The 13441-nt window shown below is 36.1% G+C and overlaps 1 long non-coding RNA gene and 1 pseudogene across 1 annotated transcript; both read left to right on the top strand.

Annotated features, from left to right (window-relative positions):
* The window catches only part of LOC129356435 (NACHT, LRR and PYD domains-containing protein 12-like), a 60762-nt pseudogene that overhangs the window by 19751 nt on the left and 27570 nt on the right, over nt 1-13441 (top strand).
* Nucleotides 2685-5121, top strand: LOC129356440 (uncharacterized). Its single transcript, XR_008605406.1, has 3 exons — nt 2685-2898; nt 3874-4035; nt 4995-5121. It is a non-coding gene; the product is annotated as an uncharacterized LOC129356440 (long non-coding RNA).

Genomic DNA, 13441 nt, shown 5'->3' with positions numbered 1-13441 from the left:
CTCTAAACTCCACATTAAATGTAAATAATGCAGCATTATCAAGACTGTAGTTCTCACTATGGCACCAGAGGGCGGAAATATCCCGCTCTCAACATAGAGGTGAGTTTGCAGAGCTGCGGCTGATTTCAGACGTTTGTTTAGTTGATTATGTTTATATCATTTTCATGATAAATATTCATATTATTATGGTCTGTCTAAAGGACTGACAGTTGATTTAATATATAGATGTTATTTACATACAGATAACTCATCTATATTTCCTAAATAAATTACATATTAATATTCCCTGATGAAATACTTTAACAGGTTTGTTCGCCAAGATGCTGAGTTTCCTGTTTAGTTAGAATATGTTTTAAATAATTCTTTTTTCTGTAAAACAAAAATAATTACGATAATTTGGCTTCAGAGCCCAATAATATAATTTACATCAAATCGTAAGAAAATTACATACTTTTGCTTTCTGATAAGATAATAAACTATCAGAAAGCATAAGTTCTGATAGTTATGCTTTCTGATAGTTACATTAAGTACATAAAGCTAATGAACTTAATGTACTTACTGTACATTAAGTTAGCTTAATGTACTTACTGTACATTAAGTTAGCTTAATGTACTTAAGCTAATGTACTTTTAGCTTAAGTACATTAAGCTAAAATGTACTTAAGTGTTTTATTAAATTCTCAATAAAACACAGAGAATTTAGGTCATTGTGTTATTTTGAAAGAATCCAAAGGAAGTGCTTTTCATATATCAGCTCTCTAACTTTACTCTTGTATTTACACACTGTGTCCACTAGGGGGCAGACGGCTATGTTAGCAGATAGCTAGTTTCCAGCTCTTGATCGGCTTTCTTGTTGCTCTCTTGGTGTTTCTGTGTTATTTCTTAAATCTTCTTCCTATCTTAACATGAAATAAATGTTTTATCTGTCAATGTGAACTAGAAGCGGCTCCACAGAGATGAACCAGACCGCAGAGACTCTGAGCGGAGCTAGCGGAGTCTCAGAGTCCTGCTAGTCTGTTAGAATATGCTAACAGACTAGCAGCAGCTTCAGAGGAGCTTTGGCTCCTAAACTATTTCATATTAGGGCGGCATTTGCCCTCTAGTGGACCCAGATGGTAACTACAGCTGCTCATAAAGTTAGAAAGTTTACATTACACATACACTTCCGGTGAGTACTTTCACATTAAGACCGATAGAAACGGGGTGTTTTACTGTTTGCTTTTGTTTCAAATAATATATTTAACTTTTATGAAACAAAAACATTATACACAAAAGCAGCAAATTAAACGCTGCTGAGGTTTTTTCCACCCACATGTAATTTTTTTATTTCTTCAGATAAAAGTATTAAATAACATTAATGTGTGATACCTTAATTCAGAGATTAAACTCAGTCATGTTTTTTTTTATTAATTATGAGATTAACAAATTTTCAATTAACAAAATTTAATTAAATCCAACCACTCGTAATATTTTAAACTGTATTAATTTTTCATATTTAATTTTTCTCCAGTAGTTTTCATCCTGCTAAATGTTTAATGTTTGGATTTGAACGTAAATATATTTTTAATGATTATATTTTTTCAGCCTTTAATTCTCAACCAGTTCAATTTTCAGGGAGGATTTTTAGTTTAGTTTTCTTTTCACTTATAGTGACTCTTATTTAACAACATTATTAGAAGCTCATTTTTATGACTTGATCAAAATGAAAATTACAACATATCAATAAATGATCGATAAAGGATATCTGTAGTTACCACAGATCTCCACCAGATGGCAGTAAGAACTAATCAAACTTTATAAATAATTTCTATGAAAAATATGTTTGTGTGAAATAAATGAGAATAACAAGTGAACGTTCAGTTCATCCGTTTGATTCGCCTCTAAGCAGTGAACTTTAATCAGCTGCTCTAATAAAACGTCAGTGGCTGAGCGGCGCTGTTGCTTTTCAAAATAAAGACATATATTAAAATATCATCAGTGTAATAATTCTCTTTGGAGGAATTTCTAATGCAGGCTGAATATAAATACTATACAAATATGGAAATTATAACAAGTTTTAATCACAAATACTCCAAGAATAATTTATATCTCCATATTTTGATATTTTAATTCAGTTTAACTAAAATATTTGTGGCCATTAATGATGATGTAGTTTCAGATTTTGACCACTAGATGTCAGAATAACTCCTGGTTTTATTTTGCTGTTTTCGTTTCTAATGTTTAAGTCAAACATAAATAATCTGATGTAATATTTATTGTAGAGAATAAAATATTAATTTGTGACCCATCAATTTATTAAAACCTGCTTCCGGTATTTATCGCTCATTTCACTGCTGAACGAGCTTTGCTGTGAAGTAACGCGAGATCTGGTAGGTAACGCGAGAGCTGCGGGCTGGTGCCTCAGTCTGTGTCGCTGCTGGTCTCTTCGTGGGTTTGTTGTGTAAATGTCCTGCGTGATGTTCTGCCGGGATTAGTCCACGCGTCCAAGAGGACAACATGGCGGCGGCGGCAGAAGGTAAGGCCCGTTGTCATGGCATCACGGTACGAGCGCAGCTTGCTGATGTCCTCCGTGGACAGGTGTCCCCTCCCCACTCCCACGGAGGACATGAACGGGCCGGGTCGCTCATGGACTTCCTGGACGAGCCGTTCCCCGACGTGGGACCTACGAGGACTTTCACACCATCGACTGGCTGAGGGAGAAGTCCAGGGACACGGACCGGCACCGAAAGGTTCTGGAGGGCTGGGTTCGGAGCGTGGGGCGATGCCGACCCGCTCACCGTGTGCGTGTTTGTCCCGCAGATCACCAGCAAGAGCAAAGAGTCCATCTGGGAGCTGATCAAGAGCCTCCTGGACGCCTGGTCCGGATGGGTGGTAATGCTGCTCATCGGCCTGCTCTCTGGTACCGACCGACCCGGTTCCGTCCGGGACCCGGTTCTGTCTCTGTAACTCTGGTACCGAGCGATAATATACACACCTGCTAGAAACTGATGGTTCCATTATTATCCTTTCTCTCGGAGAATGGACCGGTACCGATAACAGTACCGGTACCGAGTTGGTTCTGAGGCCGGAATGATTTTAGCAAAAGTTTCACATAAATGATGTGAAAATAATGTTTGTATTTGAAGCTGCAGCTCAGAGCATCGATGTTGATGATGGAAACATTTGGATTCAAACAGTTTAATGATCATCAGGTTTTATAAACTTTGTGTTTTGTTCATTAGACTCTAATCTTCCTACAGAGTCTTTAAATCTTTGGTTTAAAGACTTTTTATCAAGAAAATAGAAAAGCTCCCAGTTCATTTATACAGCTTCCATAAACAACAACTTTTATCCTGGACATTATCATAAGCATAACTTTCCCCTCATAACTGTTTTATTGGGAAAAACCAAACATTAGCTTCAAGCATAAATCCCTATTTCTTTAGAACTATGTGGGAATGATGTTCTATCTGTAAACAGTTGTTTAATGATGGTTAATTATTAGGAAATATAATTTTCCCTGCAGAATTTTCTGTTGTTTTCTATCAAGTTTCTCATATCAACCTCAAGTTGAGACCAGATCCAATATTCCAGATTTCCAGAGTCATTTATTGGTCATTCAGAGCCGTTCTTTAGTATGAAACCAGAAATCAACATATTAGAGAAATAATTCAGATGAATAATATTAGCAAAGCTGCTTCAATCTTTTATTGGAACAATCTTTATTCAGATATTGATTGGGAACAAACATGGTTATTGCCAAGAAAGTGTTTTGTGTCTATAATAAAGTACGGGAGGCGTCAAAGTTTTCTGCAGGTTTTAAATATTGTAAATTCAGAACTGAATAAAATATTTTCCAAATATCGATCCTCTTTGCTCCTTTTGTCATTAACAGGTGGCGCCACTAGGTGTCGCTCTCCCCGCAGCCTGAGGCTCCATCAAGGGGAAACTGGAGGTCAGGTGTTGATTTCCTGTTGATTCAGGTGTGGTTGGGTCACACGTTGTTGGTTGATGGTCGGGAGTCACGTTACCTGGGTGTTGGTGCTCGACGCTGTAGGTACGTTTTATACTGTTGTTTTATTAAAGATGAATTGCATGTTTTTATGTTTTGTTCTTATTTGGTGGATCCACCAGATTTGAGCTGATGGTGATTTGTGCCATGCAGGCAGGCAGCGTTTTAATGTGTGTTTAGATTGACTTGATTAAAATGATTGAATAAGTATCAGTCGTTTTATGTTTTTACAGTGGTTGCAGTGCCGCTTGCTGTCTTTTAGAGTTTTGTTTTCCTTTGTTCTGATTGTTTGTCTTTAGTAATAGCTGTGAGGGCGGGGCCAACAACTTTTCATTGTTGGTTGGTTTTGTTTGAGGCACTTAATGTTTGCTGTGATCCCTCTGTGGGACACAACCACAAGATAAAGCTAGCAGAGAATCAATAATATGATTATTATCATCATCCTGGTGAATATTTGCTGCCTTTCGGCCAAAGAGGAACTTGGAACCAGAAACTTTCACCCTTTTTTGGGAATTTTCGAAAACGTTTTTCTGTGTCTTCAATATTGTCTTTAGTTGGAAATGTAATATATTTATTCCTTTGCTGTTCAACATGTTTGCTTTGGTATTTCCAATAATAATCTGGTTGGAAAGAAAATATTGTAAACGTTGTGATCCTGTTGGCCAAGTTTCTCTACATGCTGTAAATGAGCTGAAAACAAACCAACTTCAGAGTTTTTACAGTTTCTCTAAGATGTTTTATGGACTCTTTAAAGATGTGCATCGACTCTAAAGCTATGAAACTTCTAACCTGAATTTGATTTGTAAACTGTGGATTTGTTCCCTCAGCATCTCCAGCATATTACTGCCTGCTGCTGTATTTTCTTTATTGGGAATAAAGTTTATTCAGAAACTGTTTTCATCGTGTCTGCCATGAATATTAATGACTTATCTAAATTATTTACCTGATTTTCATTTCATGGAAACGTTGCTTCAGTCAATTGTTGTTTTTCTTCACATCAGCAGAAAACGGACTGAGATCTGCTGACAGAGAGTGATGAAGACGCCTCCAGGCCTTCATCGCCGCAGCTTGTTGTGCTGCTGCTGCAGCAGCCAGACTCCAGCGGCCCCTGGGGGCCCGGCGGTGGCAGCGTCATGCTGCGGGTTCTCTGTGTTTCCTGCATTAGAAGGAAGGCGGCGTCCTGCTGTCCTGGAGCATCTGCTGTTCTCCACCAGGCAGAGGGACAGGAGGACGTCCCAGTGAGTCTCCAGAGACGGAGACGCCGACCGCCTCGCCGTCTCGGCTCAAAGAGGTCAAGGAGACGCTGAAGGTCACCATGGACCGACTCCTCCTCTAGAAGTACGCTTTATTTATCTTTCTACTGTATGGCTTCAAAACACTTTTCTCTTTTTATTGGGTTTTATTTTGATAGGAAAAGTTTTTATTACAAATTCAGATTCTTTTTAGTCGTCATCATGAAAAATATTAGTTTTAATTAGATTTTTATCCAAAATAGTTTTTCATTCTAATGAAACTAATTATCATTTATTGCTTCTTTAAAATTCTTCAGAGTAAAAAGTCTTTTTATTTTTGAGAAGGCTATATTTATCTTAATAAAATAATGTTTTATATGCTGAAGCTTTTTACATTCACTATGAACTTGAAAAGCATCCACTGGGACCAGCTTCCCCTCAGCATGATGCTGCCTCCTCCGGGTCTGGACCAAGGTGTCGTTTCCATGGTGACAGCGTTTCCGCTGGTTACATGTGCAGGTGCAGCAACAGGCCGACGGACGAGGCGCTCACCGACCTCAGAACATTTTCTATTCAAATATTCTCCAGACGTCGATTGTTGAAGATTTTCAGTTTTATTTTTCATCTGATCTGTTTGATGATCTGCAGAAACAAAAGAGAGAAAAATACTCTGAGTTTGTTAGAAAAGTTGAATTGAGCAAAAACATGAATCATAAATTTCATTAAAAAGCTTTAAAGAGCAGGATTTTATTCAGTCTGATCAGAAAAATCACGAATCTGCAAGAAAGCTCAACACAACAAGCAATAAGCGTATTGTTCTGAAGTGAACTGGATGTGCCACATTGTTTTGTGGGATTTCTTTGTGGCTCAGAGAACTTTATCTGTCCAATTTTCCCGTGATGAAAACCTTTCGTTAATTTGGGTTTTGATTGATCTGCATACTCAATCGCTATCATGGTCATGTGGCCGTTTTCTGAAATGATCAAATTCTTTGTCCTAAACTCTGGTAAAGAGTTTAAAACACAGCTTTAGTTCTTTTTAAATCTGTCTTCATTATATAACTCCAAACAATGAATTATAATATATCAGAATATATTTGAGTTAGTAAACTGTCAATATGACTGAGGAAAACTTCGTCTTTATCTAAACTCCACATTAAATGTAAATAATGCAGCATTATCAAGACTGTAGTTCCCACGATGGCACCAGAGGTCGGAATACCCGCTCTGAATATAGAGGTGAGTTTGTAGAGCTGCAGCTGTTTCTGACTTTGTTAAGTTGATCACGTTTATCTTTCTCATATAAATATTGATATTGTGGTCTGTCTAATGGACTTTAATATGTAGATGTGTTATTTACATACAAATAACTCTATATCTACCAAATAAGGTACATATTAATACAATAACAGGTTTGTTTGCCAAGATGCTGAGTTTCTGGTTTAGTCAGGAGAATTTTTAAGAAATAATTATTTCTGGAAAACAGAATAATTACTATAATTTGGCCCAATTATATATAATAATAATATCGTAAGAAAATTGCACAATTAAGCTTTCTTATATAATAAACTTCCAAGCTAAAATGTACTTTCAGGAGAATATAGTTCCTTGTGTTTTACTTTGAAAGAACACAGAGGAAGTGCTTTTCACATATCTGCTCTCTAGCTTTACTCTTGCTGTCGTTACACACTGTGTCCACTAGGGGGCAAAAGGCTAAGTTAGTAGTTAGCTACTTTCCCGCTCCTGATCAGCTAATGAATCTCTTGTTGCTCTCTTGGTGTTTCTACTGTTATTTCTTAAATCTGTTTCATATTTTAAATAAAATCAATGTTTTGTTTGTGAAGAAGAAGCAGCTTCACAGAGATGAACCAGATCGCAGACTTTGAGAGGAGCTAACGATGCTACCAGACCAGCAGGAGCTTCAGAGGAGCTGTGGCTCCTAAACTATTAATATCATTTTAGGGCGGTATTTGCCCTCTAGTGGATCTAGATAGTAACTACAGCCACGTCATAAAGTTAGAGAGTTAACGTTGCACATTCACTTCCGGCGTGTTCTTTCACATTAAGATCGATAGAAACGGGTCATTTTACTGTTTGCTTTTATTTGAAATAATATATTTAACTTTTATTAAACAACAAAACCATACACAAAAGCAGCAAATTAAACTCCGCTGAGGTTTTTTCCACATGTAATTTTCTTATTTCTTCAGACAGATAAAGTATTTAAATAACATTAATGTGTGTGATACATCAATTCACAGATTAACTCAGTCATGGTTTTCTGATTGATTGCGAAAAATTAATTGCAGACTCGGCAACAAATTTTCATTGAATCCAACCACTCGTAATATTTTAAACTGTATCAATTTTTCACATTTAATTATTCCCCGTAAGGTTTTTTCATGTTTAATGTTTGGATTTTCAGTGTGAACTAGAAGCAGAAAGATGAAAACATCCCGCAGAGATTCCAAACACCGAATTTAAATATGTCAGAATAATATTTGAGTTAGTAAACTGTGGATAGGACTCAGGAATACTGTTAGTTTTTCTCAAAACTCCACATTAAGTGGATATTAAACGTAACTACTGCAGCATTATCAGGACTGTAGTTCCCACTATGGCCACCAGAGGGCGGAAATACCCGCCCTGAATATAGAGGCGAGTTGTCATTATAAATATTAATATTATGGTCTGTCTAACGAACTGATAGTTGATTTGACATATAGATGTGTTATTTACATATTGATAACTCATCTATATATCAAGTAAATTACATATTAATGTTTCCTGATTAAATAATTCACGGGTTTTTTCGCCAAGATGCTTTGTTTTCTGTTTTGTCAGGAGAATATTTTTGAAATATTTATTTTTTCTGGAAAACAGAATAATTACGATAATTTGGCTTCAAAGCCCAATAATGTAATTTATACCATATCGGAAGAAAATGACATACTTATGCTTTCTGATACATTCATAAACTAATAAGCTAAAATGTACTTACGGGGGAATTTAGTTCCTTGTGTTTTACTTTGAAAGAATCCAAAGGAAGTGCTAATCACATATTAGTTCTCTAACTTTACTCTGTTTGTCGTTACATACTGTGTCCACTAGGGGGCAGAAGGCTAAGTTAGCAGTTAGCTGGTTTCCCGCTGCCGATCGGCTAATGAGGCCCTTGTTGCTCTCTTGGTGTTTCTGTTGTTATTTCTCAAATCTTCTTCCTGTTGTAACATGAAATCAGTGTTTTATCTGTCAGTGTGAACTAGAAGCAGCTCCACAGAGATGAAACATCCCGCAGAGACTCTGAGCGGAGCTAACGATGCTAACTGACTAGCAGCATCTTGTTTTACACAAAAAACTGATTATCAGCAGCTGCAGATTTAAACTCTGATGCTGAACAGCAGCGAGTGTACTTCAGTTCACTGATAATCACTCACTAATGTATTATTAAACTTGTATAAAGGATTAAGGAAATTAATAATCGCTCATAGATTTATTATTAAAGTAGCGTAAATGATTTTAGTGTGTAGTTACAATGTGTGACCACAAGAGGGCGGTAGAAAACGAGTCTCTTCCAGAAAATAAAATTAAAAGTTAATCTGCTACAGTGCGCGGATATTTTTTATTTATTTATCAAAACATTTATTGGCTTTTCCATTTTATTAATTGTCCTTTCGATGATTTTATCCAGCTTGATGCTCTGATCTCAGCTGGTTGAAGCTTATCACTAATAAATATGTTTTTGTTAATATTTGTAGCTTTTTGACACTTTGATTCTCAAAATTAGCCACAGTTAATATATATATATTTTTTTACAGAATGAAATGTAATGTTTTTTCAGCTACATTTTTATCAAGAGTAATAAAAATGATTACTTTCTGAGTAGTTGTTGTTCACTTTGTGTCTAAATGATTTTAACAATTTATCTCCATCTCTAATAACATACAAGTATAAAATATATAGATTATTATTCATAGGATTGAGTTAATAAAGCTGTTGTCATTAGAAACAATTTAGTGAAAAGTTTAAAGTTTATCAGTTTTATGATGGTTGATTGAGTTCTTACTGCCTCTGGTGGTGAACTATCATAACTACAGTCATTTTGATGTTTATTTTTGTTTTAAGTTTTAGTTTATGAAGTCAGATCAAGTCAGATTTACATTACTGTTAAATAAAAGTCACTGCAAGATTTTATTAGAAAAAAAATCTTATTAGAAAAAACGTTTAAAACAGCAGCTTTATTTTATGATTTACATCTATTTTCATTTCATATATAACTCCAACCAGTGAAGTAAAATGTGTCAGTATAATATATGAGTCAGAAAACTGCGGATATGTCTCAGGAAAACTGTTAGTTTCTCTCTAAATTCCACATTAATTGATATTAAAAGTAAATGCAGCATTATCAGTACTGTAGTTCCCACTATGGACACGAGAGGGCGGAAATTCCCCGCTCTCAATATAGAGGTGAGTTTGTAGAGCTGCAGCTGGTTTCAGACGTTTGTTAAGTTGATCACATTTATGTCATTTTCATTATAAATATTAATATTATTATTAATATTATTATAGTCGGTCTAATTGACTGATATATAGATGTGTTATTAACATATTGATAACTCATCTATATCTCCTAAGTAAATTACCCACTTATGCTTTCTGATAGAATAATAAACAAACAAGCTAAAATGTACTTACGGGAGAATTTAGGTCATTGTTTTATTTTTGAAAGAATCCAAAGGAAGTGCTATTCACATAAATGCTCTCTGGCTTTACTCTTGTTGTAGTTGAAGACGTTGGACAGTCTGGGCCCCTAGTGTCCACTAGGGGGCCAGAAGGCTAAGTTAGCAGTTAGCTAGATTCCCGCTAATGAAGCCCTTGTTGCTCTCTTGGTGTTTCTGTTATTTCTTAAATCTTCTTCATATTTTAACATGAAATCAGAGTTTTATCTGTCAGTGTGAACTAGAAGCATCTCCACAGAGTTGAAAACATCCCGCAGAGACTCTGAGCGGAGCTAAGATGCTAACAGACCAGCAGCGGCTTCAGAGGAGCTGTGGTTCTTAAAACTGGAGCTTCAGCTCCAACAGAGCTGAAACAAACTCTGGTTGAGGCGATAAGATGCTGAGCTTCCGGTCTGAAGGTAGGAAAATATTTATGAAAAGTTAAATTATTCTGCAAACAGTCAGAATAATGTTGATGTTTTAGCTGCAGAGCCGCGAACTGAACTATTAATATCAGAGCAGGGCGGTTTCTGCCCTCTAGCGGACCCAGATGATAACTACACCTACTTGATAAAGTTAGAGCGTTTACAAACTACATTCTTTTCCGGTGAGTACTTTCACATTAAGAGCCATAGAAACGAGTTCCTTTGTTAGCTTTCATTTGAAATAATACATTTTACTTCTGTTGTTTTTCTCTTTGAACAATAAACGTTTATTCAAAAGCAGCAAATTAAATTTTACTCATCTCAAACTGAAATGATTATCAATTCATAAAAGTATTTAAATAACATTAACATCTAATCTCTGACCCGGTTCCATCTCTGACCCGGTTCCATCTCTGACCCGGTTCTATCTCTGACCCTGTTCTATCTCTGACCCGGTTCTCTCTGACCCGGTTCTCTTTGACTCTCTTGTGTTTATGAAATCAGTTCCTACATTCAGAGACTCAAACTGAAATGTTCTTTAGAAGAAACTTCATCTGGTTCTGATGTTGAAGCTGCAGCTTGAATCCGTCTCAGGATTCGGATCAGAATCCAGTTCGTATCACCGATCAGCATCACTGTGGCTCCAGAACCTGGCCTATCTCTACCTACAGGCCGGAGGAGGCCAAGAGGTCAGAGGGCAGAACCACAACTGGACCTGGTGCCGTCATGTCGATGTTTTTTAGATTTAATCTAAAAATTAAAGAATTTTTTAGATTAAATCTCTCTAATGTAGAATTAGATTTTGAGATTTAATTTATTTCTTTTTCTTGCTGCGAATCTCCGGTGAGTTCTGTGCTACAATTAGCTCGTTAGCTATCGATTAGCCACAAGCTAAATGTTTTGCTGTTTTGTATTAAAGGTTGGATTGTCATGAAATTTTATAGTTTAAAGTTGAAAGGAAAAAACAAAACAATCGGCGATACTTGTTTATGGGTCAGAATGCATGTTTTCTACATGATGTTTGTAAGTGAATTAGAAATGTTTCTAGCTAACTCAAAGGCTATTCTGCTAATATTGCACCTTTTCTTTTGAAATGGTGATACTGATGAGGTATTTAATTTATTTCGCTGTAAGGAATTTAAGAGTGCTAAAAAATAAGATATTGATGTAAATTCAGTGAATATTATTTTTGTGATGTTTGTTGAGTTAAAAGACAAAAGTTATTTATCACAAGTACAAATAATTTTATCTACACGGAGAGGAGATAAAATTTCACTGAGGTGACTTAGAGTTGCATAATAACACTAAAGTGAAAGATATTTATGCTACATGCAGGTTGTTGGTTTTTTTGTGTTGAGGAACAACAGATGAAAAACAGCGAGCCAGGATCCACAAGATCAGATTCACATTGTGTCCACTACGATGCCAAAGAAGAACCTTCTGTTCCACTAGATGGGTGGGATTGGGTTAGGGTTAGCTACAACATGACATTCAGATCTGAAAACTGAACTGAAACCGAATCAAAGGAAAAGAAACCCCTGAACTTGACTGACTTGACTTAGGACTCCTAGAGGAAAACATTGACTATTTTGTTCTGTTCGTGTTATTGCCAAAATGTGTAATAAATATGTGTTTTGTTCAACTCTTTGTTTCACTTTTTCCTCCTGAGATGAACCTAGTTTCTGATACGCTAATTGATCATAAAGATTTATAGTCACTGATTCCCTTGTCGTACGTGACTACCAGGTTAGTAGACCTTACATTTATGATTAGAGTAATAATAAATACAAAATGTTTAAATTCTCAGTAAGCAGTGACCAGACTCTAAATTTGTGTGTTCTCTCTGCAGGTTTCTTATTTTGAAATCTACCTGGGTAAAATCAGAGACCTGCTGGACGGTGAGTCTGTTCTCCCACTTCCACGTTCTGACCTTCAGGAATCCACATTTTACTGAGGATCTTTCTCAATTCTAGCACCAGCTGAGTTTTGAGATCTTTGTCTTGCTTTCAGTGTCGAAGACGAACCTCGCTGCATGAAGACAAGAACAGAGTGCCCTATGTGAAGGTCAGTAAGACGAGTTTCAACTTCTTCAATGAGGGTTAGATCTGGTTTGACACAAACATATTTTCGATGTTTTTATCTGTAAATGATGTTGTTCCAGCTGTAACGGCCTGCTCTCTGTTTCAGGGCTGCACTGAGCGCTTCGTGTCCAGTCCTGAGGAAGTGATGGACGTCATCGACGAGGGAAAGGCCAATCGGCACGTGGCAGTGACAAGTACGTAAACATATTTATTTATCACATTTATTCAATTATAACTTTTCACAAAAACAGAAAATATGTAGAACAAGTCTAAGACATGTTTTGTGCCTGCTGCAGATTTACCATTTTTTGTTTTATACTGAAGTTAATTCTGCAATCATGAAATTTTTGATCTGTGTTTTGTTGCTGCATGCCTTTATTGATATCATTTAGACAAATAACACATTTTCTCTCAGTTTCAGCTGCTATACTGTGGATTTTCTGTGGCAAAATGAAATTTCACATCAAAAAGTACAAAAATAACCCTGAACTACCTACTTTTGGCCAGTAGGGTGCAGTAAGCCCGAGAGCATTTAAAATGCATTTGCAGAAAAATATTTGGTTAAAAAATTATATTTCCATAAAGATATCAAAAATCTTGTTCAAAAACATATTTTTGCTGGTAAATATTTCCTGTTAGGGTTTATTTTTCCTACTAAATATCTTTATTATGTTGTTGGATGGAGTAAAATCAGACGATCTCTTGGGAAATCAAGTTTTTCTCACCAAAAAACACAATCTGGTAAAATGATTATATGTGCAACTGCTGCAGAAAATCGATTAAAACAATCTTTTAATTGACTTTTTATCTTCTGTCATCATTGCCTATGTGGCGTTGGCTTATTTAAAAGGGACTTTCTTTACATACAATGAGCAGAAGATGATTTATGACTGATATATATTTTTTTTAATGAATGATTTTTCTGTTTTCTGCTGCAGACATGAATGAGCACAGCTCTCGCAGCCACAGCATCTTTCTGATCAACATCAAGCAGGAAAA

This window comes from Poeciliopsis prolifica, unplaced genomic scaffold (genome assembly GCF_027474105.1).
Source record: "Poeciliopsis prolifica strain line A6 unplaced genomic scaffold, Auburn_PproV2 SCAFFOLD171, whole genome shotgun sequence".
NCBI classification, from domain to species: Eukaryota; Metazoa; Chordata; class Actinopteri; order Cyprinodontiformes; family Poeciliidae; genus Poeciliopsis; species Poeciliopsis prolifica.
Note: the sequence above shows the minus strand (reverse complement) of the source record. Positions and strands in the feature narration are given on the sequence as shown.